This window comes from Calonectris borealis, chromosome 11 (assembly GCF_964195595.1).
Source record: "Calonectris borealis chromosome 11, bCalBor7.hap1.2, whole genome shotgun sequence".
Lineage (NCBI taxonomy): Eukaryota > Metazoa > Chordata > Aves > Procellariiformes > Procellariidae > Calonectris > Calonectris borealis.
In genome coordinates, this window is record NC_134322.1 from 18,247,831 (window position 1) to 18,267,915 (window position 20,085).

Sequence of the window (20,085 nt, forward strand, 5' to 3'; positions counted from 1 at the left end):
TTGAGCTGTAAATAGATACACAGCTGATTAAAGCTACCTTTAACAAGTTTTTAATTTGACTTACTTACAACAGACTTTAAATAAGAGTTCCTTGAGGCATGTGTCAGATGGGCGTTATGCTGCTGGTTTTTGGTGAGGAAAATAATCCATTTTTGCCACAGTAGAAGGTATGAATAAGCAAAATTTTGTCCCCTGAGAAATCTGGAAAAAAAGTAGTAGTATATTAATCATTGTACTTATTCTATGCTATTTGAGTAACAATGATAACCGGCAAAAATCAACTTCACCTTTGACCTTAGAAGCCTAATGGCTGTACTACTCTCAATGCAGATAAACTACCATATACAATAATTTGCATTAAGAAGATTACTTGGGCACAACCCAGACAATTAAGAAAAAAAAAAAAGAATTATGAATGTACAAAAATATCCTTATGGCTATCCTATGTGAAAATGGTAATTCATACTTAAAAATTCCTCTAACACTTCTCTTTCTTAAGATTCATCAAATACACCTTTGGAAGTTTTTCTTCTCATAAGCTATCAAAATCTAAGGCAATAAACTAGTGAAGAGTTATCCAGGAGAAGACTCAAACAGGACAGCCATTTTTTTCCATGGAAAAAAGGGACAAATGTGAAGAAAGAAGGAACACTACTTTATTCATGGGATTTATTTATTTTGAAAAGAAACAGCATTTCCCTTCACATATAATCTACTCCTATCTCTTAAGTATAAATCCTGCTGCTTGCAAATACACAATCCAATTACTATAAGCTTCACCTTATTATTTTAAAAGGCACTTACAATCAATTTTACTGTTTCTGGTTTTTTAATCCGTTCACAAAACTCATACGCTTGTAACTGAAGTCAGGGAAGCTGTAACTGAGCTCAGCCTTATCAAAATCAGGATTCAACAGATATCTGCTCAAACCCTTTCATCATGGAAAACATTCTTTCCGATAATGCTTTTAAAACAGGTAGAAATATAACAAGGTCCACAATTTTTATGAATTTGTGAGAATTATTGTATGAAAACAGAACACTATTATTTCTTATTATTTCCGAAAATACATTCGGAAATAACCAAATCTCAGCAGGTAATAGTCCTTATGCAAAAAATCCCAGCTGCTGGTGTAACAGCTCAACTGTAACGTGAAGTGTTTGTGAGCTAATACATAGTACTTAATAAGATTCCTAACTTCTTTTTTTCCTTCACCGTGATATATTTTCATGCAAGAATCATACATCTGACGAAAGAATTATCTTCAATTCTTCGTTGGAACTTACATATGAATGTACCACACCACAGATATCCTCATACAGAAGTAGATTATTTTAAAGTTCAGAACAACGTAAAAAGAATAATTTCATACATTGCAAAGGAAAAATAAGCAGCAGTCAAACCGCATTTACCTATGACCCTCATCTTTATCACCCTCAGAGAACTTAAAAAAAAAAAACCAACTGTAAAATCCTCATCAATTTACAGAAGTAACTTTTAATAGCTCTAACACTTTCAAAGATACTTCAGCTACAAGGGATAGAAATAACCATCGAGTGTGAATATGTCTCAACATTTCCATGTATACCACGTTAACAAACTGAAATATCTACACTATGAAACTCTTACTAGCTACAGGGAAATAACTAAAAACTCTGTTATGCAGCCTTTAAAATCAAATGATGATGTTTCTGCTAAGGAGACATAACTTTTATCACTGCCCTGGAAATAATCAAGCAGTCAACATATATTCCTTTTTCCAACTACATATTAACAAACAATGGTTCAAACATTTTTATAGTTTCGTTCAGTGCATCAGCTGCATAGAAAAATAAACACTTCCCATCCAACACTCGACCCTCTTCTTCAGTTGAAAGAGAATTTAATGTATGTGCTTGCAGTACATACATTTTTTTTTTTTAGCAAATCATAGAATCATCGAATCGTTTCGGTTGGAAAAGTCCTTTAAGATCACCAAGTCCAACTGTAAACCTAACATGGCCAAATCCACCACTAAACCATGTCCCTAAGCACCACATCTACACGTGTTTTAAATACCTCCAGGGATGGTGACTCAACCAATTCCCTGGGCAGCCTGTTCCAAGGCTTGACAACCCTTTCGGTGTACCATTTAAATGTACCATTTAAACTACGCTAAAAATTATACAATTTAGTTTGGTGTCAGTAAATGAGTGATCTAAAAGATTACTATGGACACTATGATTGTTAGGGCACAAGGAAATGGATGTAGCTCAGCTCTTTCTGACACACACACACACACACACACTCTGTAACTGCAAGAATTTATTTAGTTTTCTGGTTTTTTTTTTAGTTTTTATCTGTTTCACTGAACACTATCTTTGATAGTACAGTGTGCAATAACTCAAGGTTATACATAACTTGCAGTGAGATTTATAGCAGTTATTGCTATCCTTGAAAATAATTTCTTCAGTCATTCTGTGAAATGCAAGTTCTTCCTTACTCTTCGTTACAAATGGTCATTCACCTGACTAGCATATGGGAGATTATAATCATAATCTGTGTAGGAATCGAACATTAAGGCTAACTTCAGATCTCAAGAACTTAATTTTGTTATTGAATAGTCCTTCTGAAGTAGCCTTCTCCCTTCTCTTTACCCACAGAGTACAGGGCAAGCATAGGCTAAGGTTTCCTGCTGTGAATATCTAATTTAAGATCAACCTTAAATACTGCTTACTCTGTCTGTTGTATTCCCCTCTATAGTGGGCCAATAAACTGAAGAATGCTCCCCATATGACCACAACTTGATCCATGACTGTGGTGGTCCATTTCCCCCCTTCCCCTGGGCCACTCTACGTTCTCAGGAACTCCTGTTAGGCCTTAGCTATTGTGTAATGAGTTGGGCAGTTGAGCATCCCTTGACCGTGCCAGGCACTCTTGCATGGCTAAAGTGGGAAGCGACACTGATCGTACCTGATCAAGGTAGGGAACAAGAGCAGGGGATAATTCGTCATCTCTGACAGCCCTGAAGCATCTCTGACAGCCCTGAAGCATTCCCTACCTGGGTCATAGCTCAAGTGGAACGATACCATGGTTACCGTGGAACAATACCATAATTACTACCCTGGACCATCTCAGATAGCGGCCAAAATGGAAATTTACTGATGACTAAAGCCAATCATCTTGCAAATCTATAAACAGCGGTCCCAAGCGAGACCCTTTGAGTTTTCCTGGACCGCAGCGGGCTGCGCCTAGAGTCTCCCTCTGAGTGGGACACCTCTCAGAGTTCACAAAGTCTCAAGTTTGTGATATTCAGAGGACCGTCGGAACCTGGGCTGAAACACTCCTTGGCCGAGACACTCCTTGAGGCTCAACCCTTCACCTGTTGAGAAATGCCAAGACATTTAACGTGAATATTTCACAGACTCGAGGGGAATTTTTAACCGGTATCTTTATCCAGCTATAGGCCTTTGTCTTTCATGAATTTACCTAGCTATGGGCCCTTGTATGTGAATCTATATTGTGTGTGTGTGTGTGTATTGATTTAGATAACTAACAATAAGCATAATCTGTAATTTAATAATTGTAGTAAACTTGATTAACTTGCTTTGTAATTGTTAAATTAGTCAATGATTAAGTCCTGCCAAAATCTTATGATCTATCTTAAAACTGTGAATGAACTTTAGGTCGCTGCTAAACATATATAACCCCTTAGGCATAAACGATTAACCAGGTCTGACACTAGGGGTAGATCCAGCCGCACCTAGACTCCTCTCTGAGAAGGAGTTTAGAAAGCAAGGGGGTCTACTCTGAACCTCGTGACTTCCCTTGGAACAGGCTGCCCAGGGAAGTGGTGGAGTCACCATCCCTGGAAGTATTTAAAAGACGTGTAGATGAGGCCCTTAGGGACATGGTGTAGTGGGCATGGTGTGTTGGGTTGACGGTTGGACACGATGCTCTTAGAGGTCTTTTCCAACCTTAATGATTCTATGATTCAACGGAAGGGTCTCCTTATCCCTTTTGTATTAGACACAAACCGTTGTCCAAGTCTGAGACTAAGATTGGAACCAGCCGGGTCTTCTCTGAACCTCATGACTCAACAGGAGGGTCTTCCTTACCCCGTCGTTCTTGGTCTTTATATAAATCATTCCATCATATTTCTGACACGATTTTCCCTGTGTATACTTAATTCATGTAATAAGTAATAGAGTGAACCTTGCCATCGAATTCTGTTAAGTCGTGCTTTTCCAAATTTCTGTTAAAATCACCTTTTGCTGATACCTTTGCCAGTGATTCTTTAAGTGGCCTCAAAACCACTCATTTGCGACAAAGTGGCGTAGGCGGCAGAATCCTAAATCAGTATTTTGCAACAATGACAAATTATAGACATATAAATATGCAAAATAAAATTATCATTAGCTATCAAAAGGTTCAGGGTATAGAGTAATCTCAGCTGCAATTCCTTTATAATTCTGAGGACAAATTTGGAATTTATCTTTTTACATTTGCACGTTCCCTGCAATAACTTCTGTGTGAAGTTAGCAAAGAAAATGAGGAAACACAGATTAAAGATGCTACATACACATATTTCAAAACAAAGAACTTGATCTCAAACAGGTCTTTTGAGGGTAAGAAGGAGTCTTAGCAAAATCAACTGAGGCCAGATGGCAGAGTTGTTCTTCATTAAGAATGAATATTCACAGTAACTTTCTCAGTTTTTCCCTATTTTTGTCTGACACTTCAAAGTACTCACTGAGACAAGGAGCTAAAGAAGCTTCCTCCAATCAGTTTTCAGAAGTACCTCAATTCTCTTCTGAGACTCTCATGCAATCCTTGTCCTAAACTCAAAAGGGATCCCATTTTCCACTTCTGCTTCTGACACAGGACTGAAATACTTCCTACAATCCTCTCAGCAGCTTAGGACCAGCCGCACAGTGCTGAAAACCTTCTCTGCTTATATTCTGTTGAACCTGGATCACCATCTCCCCACAAAGTCTCAAGTGTGTGCTCACTTCCATTATTTTTGTTTCATGCATGCAATCTGAAGTAGTTTTAGGACAAGACAGAAGCATTATCTTTTGTAACATCAGCTTTGTGCTTAGTTTCTGTTAAGACAAGACTTCTTCAGACTAAGTTCTACATTCAGAACAAGGTCTTACCTACAGTTACATTGCTCAGTGGTTCTTTGCAAAAATTTCATTTAGCTCAAGCGACATATGAAGGAAAAGATGTCTCTAATAATAAGGAAACAGTAATATTTAAGAAGTGATAATAAGATCACCTGAAGGAAGAGGTTTTTATGTTAAAGATGGCCACTATCAGTACATAGGTCCTCTTAAAGAGAAATGACAAACATTGAATAAATTATTATTCTAGTTATGGAAAGTGGCTCTGCCATGTCCTGCAGATGTCCATGTTGAAAACTGTGGGGGAAGGGTAAAAATTTTGACACACTGCATCTGTCTATAGCTCATCTACAAAAGATCCACGACTGGCTAATGTTTCACTTTCTTGCAGACACTTTTGACAGTTATGTTATTCCCCAGAGTAAAGCAGCACTTTGATGATCTAACTTTTTAATGACCAGTTCTTGAGCACAGTCTGAAGTGCTAGCACAAACAGATTTTCTTTTTGTACTGAACCTTCATCACTTGAAATCTCTTTGTAACCACTGCATGAGAAACATCTATCGCTTTATCTATTTCCTAAGTCTCTATGGTCTGTTACAAGTTACTGATGAAGGAAAAGATTTCTCCTCTAGCTAGAAAAATTCTTATCTACCCTGACTAGTGGTTCTTCCACATGAGAAATGGAACTCATTTTTCCCCTCCTTGGCTTATGCTAGTTTGACTCAGAAAATGTGTGCAGTGGATTGAGCTGACAGGAATATGAAGGCAGCAGCTTAAAGGACATCAAAGGTGTTAGCATTATGAGCTTTGTATAAATAGTCTTATTGATACAATTCTCCAAGCACCCTTTATCTTCCTGTACACAGAGATTAGAGGAGGGCTCAAATGATTAATCGTATGTTAAATGCACAGTCAACACATTAAGAATTCAGTATAGTCTTTTAAAATGGAGTCTTCGGCATATTTATGCCTTGAGGTAGACAATTCAGCTGCTCTTTTAAACACAAGAGTTGACTGTCTGTTACTCTTCACTTCGCATTGTTCCTCACATCAATGCAAAATACAAAATGGCGATTTTTCCATGTTCCCCTTGAAAATACTGGTCCTGCCAATTGGTTCATCCCACAGCTTTAGTGGCAGACTGATGGGAAAGTTCCCTCTCTTACCAGTACCCTAAAAATAATGGCAGAATTGAACTTCTGAGATTCAAATTACGTACAAAAAGCAAGTCCTTGTAAGTCCTTAGATACATATAATGTAGGAAGAATAGCAAGTTACTAGCTTGCCAGCGTTCATATAATGTGCTGGAATTCAACAGTAAGCATATCAGCTCAATGCATACAGCAGCTAAATAAGCCACAGCAGGAAAGAGCTCACACAGACACATTATGCAGCAAAACAGAATTGGTAATTTCCCCCAAACCTGTAACTCCCATCCTCATTTCTGTGAAACATGAAGTTCCTCAGTTATTGCATTTAGTTTAGAAAACTAAACTAAGAAGAATAGAAGGCTTAATTTTTTTTCCTACTACAAACTATGCTTTAATGTAATCTTCAAGATTTTTAGAACAACTAGAGATACAAAGGAGAAAATAAAGATATGACACATGGAATCTGGAATGATTCGTTTCACAACATTTTGAAGATGCGTAATTTAAGTATAGCAACTGTGTGTTTCACTTAAACTACATAAGTAATTGACAGTCTGTGAAGAACCCATTAGGAAGAAAGCACTCCTCCTCCCATTTGAATAGTACAGAACAATATATCACAGATGCAATATTGAAGGCCATAAACAATTAAACAACTCAATAGCTATGCTGGCAACTGAGCAGCCACAGCTTGTCATGTAGCTGATCAGAACCTGAATCTTGAACGCTTCCTCAGCTCAGGGTGTCAAGCTGTAGGAAAGTCATGCAGTGAAGGTCATGCACCTTATTTTATACTGAGAAAGAACTGAAATATGACTATAATCAATTAAAATGGATACCAACCTGTTTTAAGTACTCTGAAGACACTCATTGCTACAGTCACTACAGCAGGATTAAAGCACAATTCTTACAGATCATGTTCAATTGTTGGAATCTTTGCTTATGTTAAAAATCTGCAAGTTAGCATCAAGGTTAGGGAAAAACACTGTATTTTTTTCAATTATGGGTTACTTCGAAAACTTTCTGCCAGGGAAGGGGAGAACAGGAGGATGTAAGTGTGTTATTTTCAATGCCAACTCAACCGATCACTTTTTATGGTGGAAAGGGAAAAATGTGGCCTTTAAAATAGTTTTGTTCAACTATCTAAGCAGAAAAGTACCAACTCCGAATTAAGTCCTGAAGAAATTGCTGAGAGACATCCTACTGCAGTTGAAAAGATCTCTCTTTTGAGTCCTAGGAAAAGAAACAATAGATATCTGTACCAAGTGAAAAGCAATGCCAAAGGAACAACTTGCAATAGTCTGAACGCCTCAGGTTTGGCCTACGTGAAAGATTTCTATTGATATATAATATGTTTCTTAAAGAGGACGGGGGATTTCTCTGTGACCAACAATCAGATGCAGCTACAGTTGCACTGGATAAAAAGTGTACCTGATGGTATAAATTAATTTGTTTTGAGGACTGCTGTAATTGACAAAATCAAATCAGGGTTGACTTACAAACCAGTACCTACAGAAGGTGGATTGGCAATGCTATCTCTGACAGCAAACTTCTAGCCTCTGAGGACATCAGCAGTATTAGTCCAGTTCATATGAGGAGCATATATTAATTTATATGCTGCTGTGAAATATCAGTATAGAAATGATCAGAGAAGACAGGACATATGCTAAATATATTTTTCAAAACTTGTCAGAGACCTCTAACACTCCAGTTAGAGATATCCTGGGGGGATAATAGGAAGAGGTGAAAACAATTTTCTTCAGTGAAATAACAAAACAGTGAGCTTGGTCATTTGTGCCTTTGTCCTGGCTTTTTTTTTTTTTTTTTTTTTGTGTCAAGTGACAACACAAAACATGCAGATCTTTTTAAAAAATAAAGGCAAAAGCAATACTGTACTATTATAACACTCTGCAGTTTTCTTGGAACCCGTTTCTTTTTTGCATTGCAACTCCTTTTCAGACTTATGCTTATACATATTAGCAAACTATAAATTTCACTTAATTTTCAAGCAAAATGTCTAGTGACATATCTAGTGTCTAGTGTGAAATTACGTAGTATTAAGAATGACTATTCACTGAAACTTAAAGAAAACATAATACGCCCTAAGCAGCAAGAAAACCCCTCTTTCATTTAGTCAAATCAGTTTGGTAACATTCTGTAAGTTCTCTCTCACCACAAATAAGCTATAGCTACCTCTACAGTCGTAAAAATTGATAATCTCTTTGCATTTATAATTTTTCCTGTAGTTCAGGCAATATTAAAAAAATAATAATAAATAACAGGAAAGGCTCAACAAGGAGAACTGGCAGCTGATGAATCAAGGAAAGTCTTATAAGGAAACATGCAGAAGAACTGTACACAAAAAAAAGCATTAGCAACTAACAGGAATTCAAAGTTTGATGTTAAAATAGTGCGGACCTGATTTTTGAGAGCTTTTGAACATTTCTGACCAACTTCAACAGGATTCACGGATATTCAACATCTCTAACAAGTAGACCATTAGTTCTAATTGCCACTGTCGTCATCATGTATTATTACATTCTATGAAAAGCAGGACACAGTTGGAGTTAAATATCAGTGTGCGAAACAGAAAATTTAGAAAGCCAGAAAAAAAATTGAAATTGTTATTGATTGCAAAATAAGCCTGGGAGCGGGGGAATAAAACCCTCCACCACACTGAATATTAATGTCTATAGGCAACAGCTAAAGAAAATAATAAGAGTGCCTGAGTTTTTTAACTTATGTACCAAATTCACATATGAAAACAGCGCCTGTAAACTAAATGAAGAACAATCTCTTCTGAAACAAACTGCTCATCATAGACTACTAGGCAGAAAAAAGAGGAGAAAATACAACAGAATTTGTATTCTCCTTGAGCCCTAGTTGAGAAATGTGATGACAACATCACTTTAAGGAATTAGAACACGTTTTGTAGAGCTTACTGCAAGCTTCAGCACATAAATATCTTTCAGTTCAATCTACTGCAGAAGGAATTATTTTTTTATATATATATTTTTAAACATCTCAAGCACATGGATTGCTGAAATACCTGTATTTTTGTCTGCTTTTTATAATAAAAAAGCCCTGGAAAGTAGACAGATTCATAAAACAAAAATTCCTGGAAGCTATCCAAAATGACATTTAATTTTTTTCCTCTTTATTTTAAAGACACATTGATCAAACTCCTCTGCTTTGCTGCTGATCTGAAGCTAAATGCATAGCAAAACTGATTGGGAGTTGTTGCTGATTATTTTTAGAAACAATGTATCATCACTTTGGACAATACACACTGTCAATTTATTAGAAATTTTTCAAGAATCATGGCAGAAGATTGCTCTTCCTGACTAGCAGGTCTGCTTATTAGCCGGAAAAGCAAGGAAGAAAGAAAGAATCCTCTTATTCTTGGTTCAAAATAAAAAGATGTGGAGGTGGAGCAGGAATGATTTCAACGATGATCTATAATTTCAGTTAGGTGGGGGAGGGAAAGAGAGAAAACCTCTTGTTTGATGCAGGGAGTTGGTCCCACAACAACAGATCAGTAGTGTTTGGTAAGACAGATGCTCAACAAACAGACAAGACTATAGACCACATAAAAGGGGGGGAGGGGGGAGAAAAAAACAAAGATTTTGCTTGAAACCATGTTCTTCAGTCACTTGCAGAAAAGCAACTAAATGAGCTGATCAAAATGGTGGTTTAACAAGTGACCAACCACAGTGCAAGGAGCAGAGAAACAGGGTTACTCTCATTTGCCTGTTTAGCTTTGCAGAAACCTATTTGAAAAATTATGGTTTTATAATTTATATCAGTCATTTTCCACCAAATCAGTCAGTTTGCCAGACAGTGAATACGTGCAATATTTGCTCATCTGAGACACCTTTTCCCTTATTTACAAACGTTTTGGAAAAACCTCTTGCTTTTCAGTTTGCTGAACCAGTCAATTAACCAGCATTATTCTCCACTTCATGACAGACAGAATGAGCTAATTTCTTGGAGCTGCAGTCAGTAGAGACTGAAAAGCAAACCATCTATGGGGAGTTCATAATAATGTAAAAAGGTACAAGCTGAACTTTATCTAGTGGATAATAATTTGTTTTTTCAAGCACTAGCATCAAAGCAGTGGTGTCAGGAAAAGAAGGTCACTACCATCAACTATTCAAATATTTAAACTTGCATCTGAACTCAGCTCATGCCACCAGTGTGTGTTTTAATTAACATAGAAATGGGTCTGGTTACGTGTAACGTAATATATGCAACTCAAACTACACAGCAGCTACTATTATCTTATGATTAACATCAATGTTTTCTATGATGATGATCTCTAAAGACTAGAGGCTTTAACCAAAAGGAAGAAAAAACACCACTTTCACAAATAGATTTCATCCAAAAGACATTTAGCTGCAAAGAACTATTCGGGTGACCTCAAACAGTCCTGAATTTGACCTGTGATTTTTTACACAGCTTATATGACTTAGTATCTGTTCTACATATACAAATCCACATCTGCTTGATTAAATTAGACTATCAGTCTCCTAAAGTAAAGCCATAGCCAAAAGGCCTAAAATTATGTAAACAACCTCCAGTAGGAGGTTGAAAATCTGGCTCTGTATTTTCTCTATAATTCACATGACAGAATTAAAAGCTCTGAGTAGCATGCCCTCAAACAGAAAGACATTCAGAGAATTTATATTATAATTGCCACTGCTACTTACAGATAAGCAGTAAGTTTTCCCATAATACTTTACTTCTTAAAAGTCAGACACTTTATAGAACGTCACTCTAGCTGGTGTCACCACTGAAAGCTGACCTTGGAAGACTTCCTGAACCTATCAGTCCTTTTCCAAATCACCACAAGAATTTACTAAGCAACAGATTTCCTCACGTTGTTCTCTGTTCTTTCCATGAACTCATCTATCCATTAAACACTACTGAGATGAAGACACGTGCATCTGTGGAGGCAAAGACTTCAGCAAGGGCCTTTTTTTTCACATGGAGGCAAAAAGTTAAGGACTAGCACAGCTGAAGTATATTAAGTTTCTTACTGGAGAAACCTGGCTGAGGAAATGACCTAACCTGCTAGAATTATATCACTTTGCCTTCCTAACATGGAAAAGAGGTATTGAAGTAATGTTCGTCGTGAAAGGATTGCAGATAGGTCAATAGACTCACCTTGCCTTGGCTGAACGCAGGAAAAATGCAGCGTATATATTGCTCTAAAGAGTGCTAATGGGGGTAAGGAAGAGCAGGGAGGAACTACAGTCGCTTTTCTTCTCCCGCATCTATATTTCAAACAGTCTGAAAAAATACGGAAATCTTTTTCAGCTACCTTTCTTACTGTATGTAGAGGCGTAAAGATGAAATTTGGGGTTTAGTTTTTATAGCACTTTGGCTCTTCTAGGCTTGGCAACTTTCTCCTGGACATGACTAAGCTGACTATAATATCAAACATATACTATTTAGTCTGAAGAGTAATAGTGAAGAGTGAAGAGAAATACTTAAGTTTTATACATCATTTGCAATTTGCTGCACTGTTTCAGTGAAGAAAAAATATTCAGTATTCTTGCACAAGGACACTAGGCCTTAAAAAAAGAAAAACAGCATTTTGATTGTGAAAGCTAGGAATAAAGTTCATTGTAAGAGCACACCAGAAGCTGCACTAACAAGCATAAGCATGGTAAGCAACATACCGTCCTGTGACCTTCTGGATTTACAAATAGCTCCAACATTTTTCCAAAACAGGAGACAGCTCTAAATGCTGCAGGTGCCAAACTCTTCAGTTTTGTGTGGACCCACCCATCTATCTACCTTCAGTTAGTAACAACACACAAATACCAGCATGCTTTCAGGCACAATTAACATCTATGAATTCACAGAATCAATAAATCAATTCCACATGTAGAAAACTTACTTGGAAAATCCTATCAGCTTTGCAGGAAATCGTTCTGTGAGCAGCAGAAAGAAGAAAGTGTCGTTTTCTTTGGATTTCTGTCCTTTAATACCCTAAACTTCTGCAGCCACCAGCACATCCCAGAGTTAGTCCAGAAACATGTATGCACTAGTCTGTCCAGACAACCGCTGTCAAACAGTGTAGAAAACACCGTTCTCGTTTCAGTCTTTCTTCTCCACCAGTCACAGACTTTCACAAATTTTGTAAGAATTTTATTAACTTTGCCAATTCTAACTGTTTTTCAAATTGTACAATGGTTTCAGGGGAACTGAGAAGAATGATACACAAATGGATGGGCATAAGTCTCATTAGAGAGACTGTTAGAAAAGTAGGCTAACAATTCCCCTTTTCATGACACTTGGTATCAGTTCAAGACTGCATGCCTGTGAGTTTGCTAGCATGACATTATCCAGTGATGTCTGATTTCAAAACTTCATTTCCAGCTCGGTATAACCCTGATTTGTAGATCCCAATGGCAGAGTTGAAGATTTACCCATTTATTCAGCCTTTCTTCTTACCAAGAGATGGCAAAAACACTGTGCAAGAATTTCAGAACCACTAGTCTGGTGCCAAACAAGTCAATCTCCAAATGGAGATCTGAAGTTCTCCCTGGACAGTTAACAGATGTAGACAGGCTCTACTAAGGTGCTCTAGTTGCGCTTTGGAGTCTCCATTAATTATTTTGGGAGTCTAGGTTCTTAAATCCAGGAAGATGGTTAAAGTCACATCATATAAATACTCTGTTATATATATTGCTTAAAAGTCGCAATCAATTTTTCAACACATTGGATGAATTCAGATATTACAAGAAATGGTAGTTAGTATTATGTATCTGTACCAACAATTAAATACTAAATATACATATATTAGTGTTTCCTTACACTGCAGGACAGGGAGATTTTTTTTTTTCCTGTGCAGCAGAAGTTATTTTATCACTTTTCTTTCTTTGAAGAAGCTGACTGTTATACCTATTTATCAGTAACTGCAAGAGAAATTGGAGATTTTGTCTCACTGGTCCAGGAACATGGCCTGGAAATTAACAGGCACAGTGCATCTCAGTTTTCACTATAACACTGTTTACCAAACCAATTTAATCACTTATAATCCCTTTTTTTAATTGCTGGGCTTTTAGAAGCTGAACTTTTAGGAAGAGATTTAGGAAGAAGAAAGCTATTTTGCATACAGCTCTGCTTAGCTCCAGCTTTCAAATAAAAGTCATCTGCATAAATACCAGAATGTGTTACGCCCTTTTCTTATTTCTTTCTAATGAATAAGACATATTTTTCTATTATTTTTAGAGCCACACTGGGAGTTCCCCCATTGCTTGTCCTTCCTATACTGCAAAAGATTTGATACAACAGATAAAGTAACTGGACAGTCATCTACTTTGTTATATTTACTGCTCTCTGAGGTTCCAACCTCAGCAACTTACAGAGTATCCCTCTTTCACAAGAAGTATTGTAGGTAAGTCAGATGGCATTCAAGAACACACAAGTATCCCTTAGTATTTTTAAGGTCCTGTCATCTCCTACTAACAAAAGCTGCTCTTGCTAACCAGGTGTAGTGACTAGTATGGCTTCACCAAGTACGAGGTACAGAGAAGAGACAACTGGCTTCCTCTTGGGAGGCATCTCCCCTTGCTGAGAGGGGACACAAGAATCAGAAGTGTATTAACAAATTGTCTCATTCCATCATAGTGTTGAGCAATTCAGCAGATGCTTTCAGAATCAATGAAAAAAATTATTGAAACGATTTCTTTGTATGTATTAAAATCTCTGTTAACAACAATCATTGAAAAGAGTGCAAATCTTTCTTAATTTCTGCATGAAGACAAAGATCATTCCCTCACAAAATAAAATACATCACTATAAAACCTTATCCAATTACTTATGCAACTTTTCAACCAAGATATTTTAATAAGACATGCTTTTAATCCCTGCCTGTTTAATAAGACAAATAAGACATTTGTTAGTTTATTACACCACCAGTGCACAATTAATTTTTATGATACAGCAACAATAAATAACGTAAGAACACAAATGAAACAGCCAAATCTCGTAGCCTCCAGTGAAACAATATATGGAACATAATTACACGCAGTACACATTTTGCAAAGGATGCTGACTCAGTTCCAAGTTTAGCAAAACGTGACCAGGACATAAGTGTCTGGAACTTAACCACAGTATGTGTTTGACCCCTTTCGGTCTTGAAACCTACTATTTGCCAAATGTCATTTCAGCTTATAAGAGTGTTAAAGATCCTCTAGTCCTCTGTAAAGAATTAACTGCTCCATTGAAGAGATTTTTTAGAATCTTAATTGTCTAATTTACACTGAAACTTACTTTAGTTACTCAAAAGAATTTTATTCTCTCTGGATAAAGTTTCCAAAGATTTTTAACATCCATGTGAAACCAACAGTATCAGTTTTTCATGCTTGAAATATATGGAGGTAATTCAAGAAGAAATGTGAGAGGAGATGATTTACTTGGAAAGGAGTTACTCCCTGTTTTCTCTATCAATTGGCTCCTTCTTTTTTTAGCTATACAAACAGTACCAACTTCTCCATCCATATGCTCTCTGCCCTTATACGCATTAATAAAACTGAGAGATCAGGTATGGATAGTTTCTGTCTAATTTTACTGAAATTCTTTTTGTCTTTGCAAGAGGGGTGATTCAAAACTACATTAATTTACTTGTAAGTATATGAATCTGAATGAACTTAGGTTGGGCTACAGTTTGGTTCTGCAATGATAAAAATTTATTACAGAGCCCATGCAGCATCTAGAATAGATGACGTATTTATTTTGAACTGTCCTGATTTTAAAGGTTTAATACATTAGAAACTTGGAGTTTCTAATAACCTTATCTAAAATAGTAATACTTCGAGAAAGACAAAGATGATATTTTCATCATGTAGCCACTATCTACCAGCTTAGTCTGTAGATGCTATGCTAATATGCACATCATATTATTAACAGTAAAAACAATGGAATAAATATTCTCATGGACTTCATGCCAAATAACTATAAAAGGAGTGTTTAAGTACTATAAAAGTCTTTATACTGCATGAAATGTTTAAACTGTATCCTTCTACTGCTCTATCTTGATTATTTCCATGTTACAATATATTAAGGCCTTCTTAGATTAAGATGGATTTCTTTAGAATGACAGACTCTTGCTCTAAACTGAACCAGTCAGTATTTTTTTCTTAAAAATACATCCTGATGATTGGACTGTCCAGTGAGAACACATACTATTTTTTTTAAAGTACACATTTAATTATTTTCATCCAGGTCTAGAACTACCTACCTTGGAAAAATACAGCTTTTCTGCAAAAAAGGAATCTTCAACACAAAAACGTCCTGGAATTCCACGAAAACTTACCTTAGACAGAAACGACTAAGACATGAATTTTTTTTTGATACACTGGCCTGAAAAGCTGTGTGAAGTTACTGCCTTACAGACATGGTTTCTTTCAGTGGTGAAAAACATGATTTATACAGTTTGTACAAAAGAGGTTGAATCTCATTTCTCACTATGGAATAGGGCTTAGAAGCATTTTACTCTACTTCTGGTAATTAGCAAAAGTATTTTGATTTCATTAGGACTCAGTAAATAGTCTAGTTCACACTGATAAAATAAATAATGAAACCTTTAAAGGCATATACCAGAGGTAAAGAGCATGAACTAGAATGTTTGTGTTTTCTACATTTGAAAAAGGAAAGCTGCATGTTTGCACTCACTGACAATATGTACCTCATACAATAACAATATTGTCGTTATTATGTAACAAAATTGTCTCATAATAGACAGTTATTAATATAACCAATCCAACCAGCAATTAAATCCCAAAATGATGGAGCATTGCCTGTAATTAAAACACACTTCTACGTCCACCATGTTAGGCAGAGCAGCCTGAGAATCCCAATGCTGCAGTTAGTCTTTATTAATTGTGTCGTAATGAGGATTCCTAAGACAAATTCAATATTGAAATTCAAAAAGATTACAATCACAGTCCATAGTCTTAAATTAGACTAAAATTAACAGTAACTGCCAAACGATGAATTTAAATAGTAAGCTGCCTGTAGTGACAGGTAATGTGTCCCAGTTATTTGCAAAACCAAATGCCACTGTTCTATAACAAGCCAACATACTTCTGTGAAAATGCTACCACAGCAATAGCCAAGATGACACTTAAATAAAATGAAATAACATTTCCGTCTTACCACTCTGAGTACAAGTTACATTAACTGCATCAGAAAATTAAAAGTGAGATTTGTTTTCTACTGATAACCACCTCCTCATTACTGGAGAGTTCTGGGACATTGCTTACACCCCAAAGAAGGCAGTTTCCTAAAAACTGGTAAGCGGTAGTTTGTTATGCTTTGGGTGATGCCATCACCAGCCCCGCGGGAGACAGCAGACATCTGATGCAGATGTGTAAAACAAACTAGAAGTTATCAGCATTCTTTGCAGAGGATGAGCCCAGAGCAGGCAGTGGGGGAGAGGGTGAGAGACGCTTGGGCTTATTTACAACCCAGAAAACCCCCTTGTCAAAGCAGACATTGAGCTTAGTAGGAACTGAAGGGCTTGCACAGCACAAGCTACAGTTTCAAGACAGCAACACAACAGCATCTGTGACTTTTAGCTCTAGCCATCTAAGCCAGGGTTTTCTTTTCCAGGTCATGCATCAGGGAACACACAGAGAAATAAGTTCTGTAAAGTTGGTAAAAGGAATATCCAAGAAGGATCTATTTTTGCAACAAATTACTAAATGCTTAGAAGTGAATTTTGCCATCAAAAGATTTTTAAATCGGCAATGTAAGGTGGAATAATAGAACATTTAATTTCCTCCTTTTTCTTCAGATTTGCAGGTTCCCTGGTCTACTCTAATTTCCTGCTCTTCTAGTCCTTGAAAAGCAAAATCTAACAAAAGTATACTATGGAATTAGGTACTTCAGATGCACAGATGAAACACATCAGATGGATTTCGTTTAGATTAGATACATAACAGCTAATAGCACATAGAGTGCTAAGCAGTATTACCTGAAATCAAGGTTGCAGAAGGTAAACCACATGAACCATGCAATATTATGACTCCTGAGAAGCAAGTTCAGAATTTTTTTCAGTTAAATTACGCACAAAATGTGGAAAGATTAGAGTCTAACTTGTCTTATGCACGCACTGCTTATCTCTATTTGGGGATCACTATCACTATCAAGAGACTGGAATTGGCTGGAGCCACTGCCCCGAATAAAATAATCACTTTTAAAAGATTAAAGAAGCCATTAACGTGGATTGACTTTGCCCCAGCAGAACAGAGCAATGCAATCTGTTCAATGCTGGTGATCTGGCAAGGACAAATAAAATTAGTCTGACACCCGAGTAGAAAGACAGGGACTTGCAAATGCTGAGTGCAGTGTCCAAACTCACAAGGACTTTTAAACTGACAATGGTTCCAGAGGAAACATTCTATATGTAACACTTCGATACAGCTTTTTCTCCATGATCGAACTGGATACTTAGGAAATTCTCAGCAAGAATCCCAAAGGTTTTACTAAGATCATTCTTAATCCTCAACAGCTTAAATAAAAAACAGTTCCCACAGAGGAGGGTGGAGTTCTGAAAAAAATTGTGCATCAGCTATAGAGAGAACTGATGAGCTTCGCAATAGCTCAGGAGCCTTAAGATAGTTTGGGACATCAAGTCCCACTTCTGAAAGGGAGAGACAGACAAAGAATCTATATTCAAGAAGAGACCTTTAGTAGTCAGAGACAAAAAAAAGCCCAGGATCTGGACACAATTCAGGCTTGAAAGTAGGAAAGAAAGATTTGTGAATTCTAACTTGTGCTTCTTTGCTGTGGACTTCATCCACACACAATCCAGTCTGTTTACATGTATTTGGTATGAAGGTTTGCTTGTAAGGAAATATTTTTGTCATCTCTCTTTTTCTAGACTGTATAAAAATCTTATTACTCAGAATCTGTGTGGACAGAAAGAACACTCCACTCTTCAGTATGGAACTGAATATATGGATACTGAATATGGATACCCAGGTCTGTATTTATCTTCTTACTCCATCCCCTGAAAGTGTTGAAGAAAATTTTCTTTTGAAACTGTATCAGATAATATTTGGATAATTACAACTCAACAAGGAAAGACAACAGAAGAACTGACAAAAATAATTTCAGGTCCCCAGATCAATACTGTATGTTCAACAAACTTCACAACTGTCAGATGTAGAAATCCAGCTCTTTCTGAATGACTGTCTATTGACTTCATAGAACAGTGTAGCAGAAAAACAAGACAGTTTATGCCAAAGCACAAGAGAGCACAAAGCTAAAGGCAGAATGCATAACCAGTCCGTTCAGCTGTTATACTTAAGGCAGAAAAAGCAAGGCAGTATTGGTCAAGGATACCTTTTTCATCTCTTTGAGAGACATTTCACAGTTGAGATCACTTCAAGCATTTGTATTGGCTGTTGTTCTTGGATAACAGGTTAGCTCACAAGTACTTTTTTTTGTAACATGCACATTTTCTTGCTCGCATCTAGCTCTCTCTCATTTCAGAACTCCATATTATAAGACAATGTGCTTTTGTGCCATTGCTCTTCTGCCATCAAAACAGGGGCCCCAACCTTTTTTTAAACACAAATGTATTTATCATTGCTTTGCAATGAATTTGAAAAAAATCAATGCTTCTCTCATTTCAAATTAGTTACAAAAGGACTTATAAGGAGACAAAAAGAAAATACATGTCCTTCCAGCACTCTGTTCTATGAAAGAGAAGCATACCTGCAAGTAGCACAGTTTCTTATTTGATTACTTAAATATTTTTCCTTTACCCCAGACATATTGCTGGACTAATTTAGTAATTGAGATATTATAAATATTTCAAAATAATGAAATACTGAGGAATCCCCATCCTTTGCTCAAAAATATTTAATCCAATTAAAACGTTGATTCAAATTCACGCTATTCCTCCCCAAAGTTTGATGACAGTTAAGATGACAAAAATGTAAGCAAAAAGAAGAAATACAGTGTTGCATTTAATAACTTTACTGAGTTCTGTAAGAGTTTCCCTTGAAATTGCAATAGCATAACTTAATAAATACATTCCCAAAGAACTGTGCAGGCTTTATTTTTTAATGTCTGGAATTGAGAGACCGATTATTTTTTTTTAGCCCAAACAAAATCCATGTTTTCCATCTTTTTTTTTCTGATTTTTTCCAAGCTTCGTAATACCTGCAAGTTAATGACATTTTTCCAATCATCTTATTTTCAAAATCTGTTCTAAGGTTTGTCAGTACAATGTTTATGAAAGCTCAGAACTCTGCTACTGACAATCACTCTGTTGAAGACTAATGCCAGTAGCAGAACAAGGTTATGGTTCAGGCTTTAAAAGCACAATCTCCAATTTAAACAGAAAAGTTTAGTAGAAAAATACACCATTTCAAAGGCAGCTAAAACCAGCACCTGCAAGAAGACAGAACAATTTGTCACTCAACAGTCTGCCCTAAACTCTATGATCAATGATGACTATTCACCATCTTTGCTACACAAATTTCTTATTTTTAGAAGAGATTGGGAAATATCAAAAGTATTAAAAATAATTCTATTGATGCAAGAGAAGACTAAATTAGAGTTAGCTTGCTGAGACGTTTCTTCTGTTTGAATTTCATATTTTTTTTTCTGATTCCTTTCTACTTGAAATACCATGAACCTGCCATTATGTTCCCTAAGTTTTGCTAGAAGCGCGCTCTTGATATTTTTGAGCTCTGCCTCCCCCATTCATCCATTCCTCATGGTCAGCTTATCTCATGATACATGATACATGAATAATAAAAAAATAAACATAGAAATAATCCAATAGAAAGATTTA

The 20,085-nt window shown here is 36.5% G+C and overlaps 1 protein-coding gene across 8 annotated transcripts in view; it reads right to left on the reverse strand.

Annotated features, from left to right (window-relative positions):
* OTUD7A (OTU deubiquitinase 7A) overlaps positions 1–20,085 on the reverse strand; it is a 149,198-nt gene that overhangs the window by 75,942 nt on the left and 53,171 nt on the right. For 3 of the 8 annotated variants that reach the window (XM_075160270.1, XM_075160269.1, XM_075160274.1), the window contains one exon: positions 69–201. The exons of 2 other annotated variants lie outside the window; for them this stretch is intronic. The gene's annotated coding sequence lies outside the window, so the exon portion shown is untranslated. Of the gene's footprint in view, positions 1–64; positions 202–20,085 lie in introns of all 8 variants that reach the window. 3 more of the 8 variants (XM_075160272.1, XM_075160275.1, XM_075160271.1) reach the window with 1 other exon arrangement.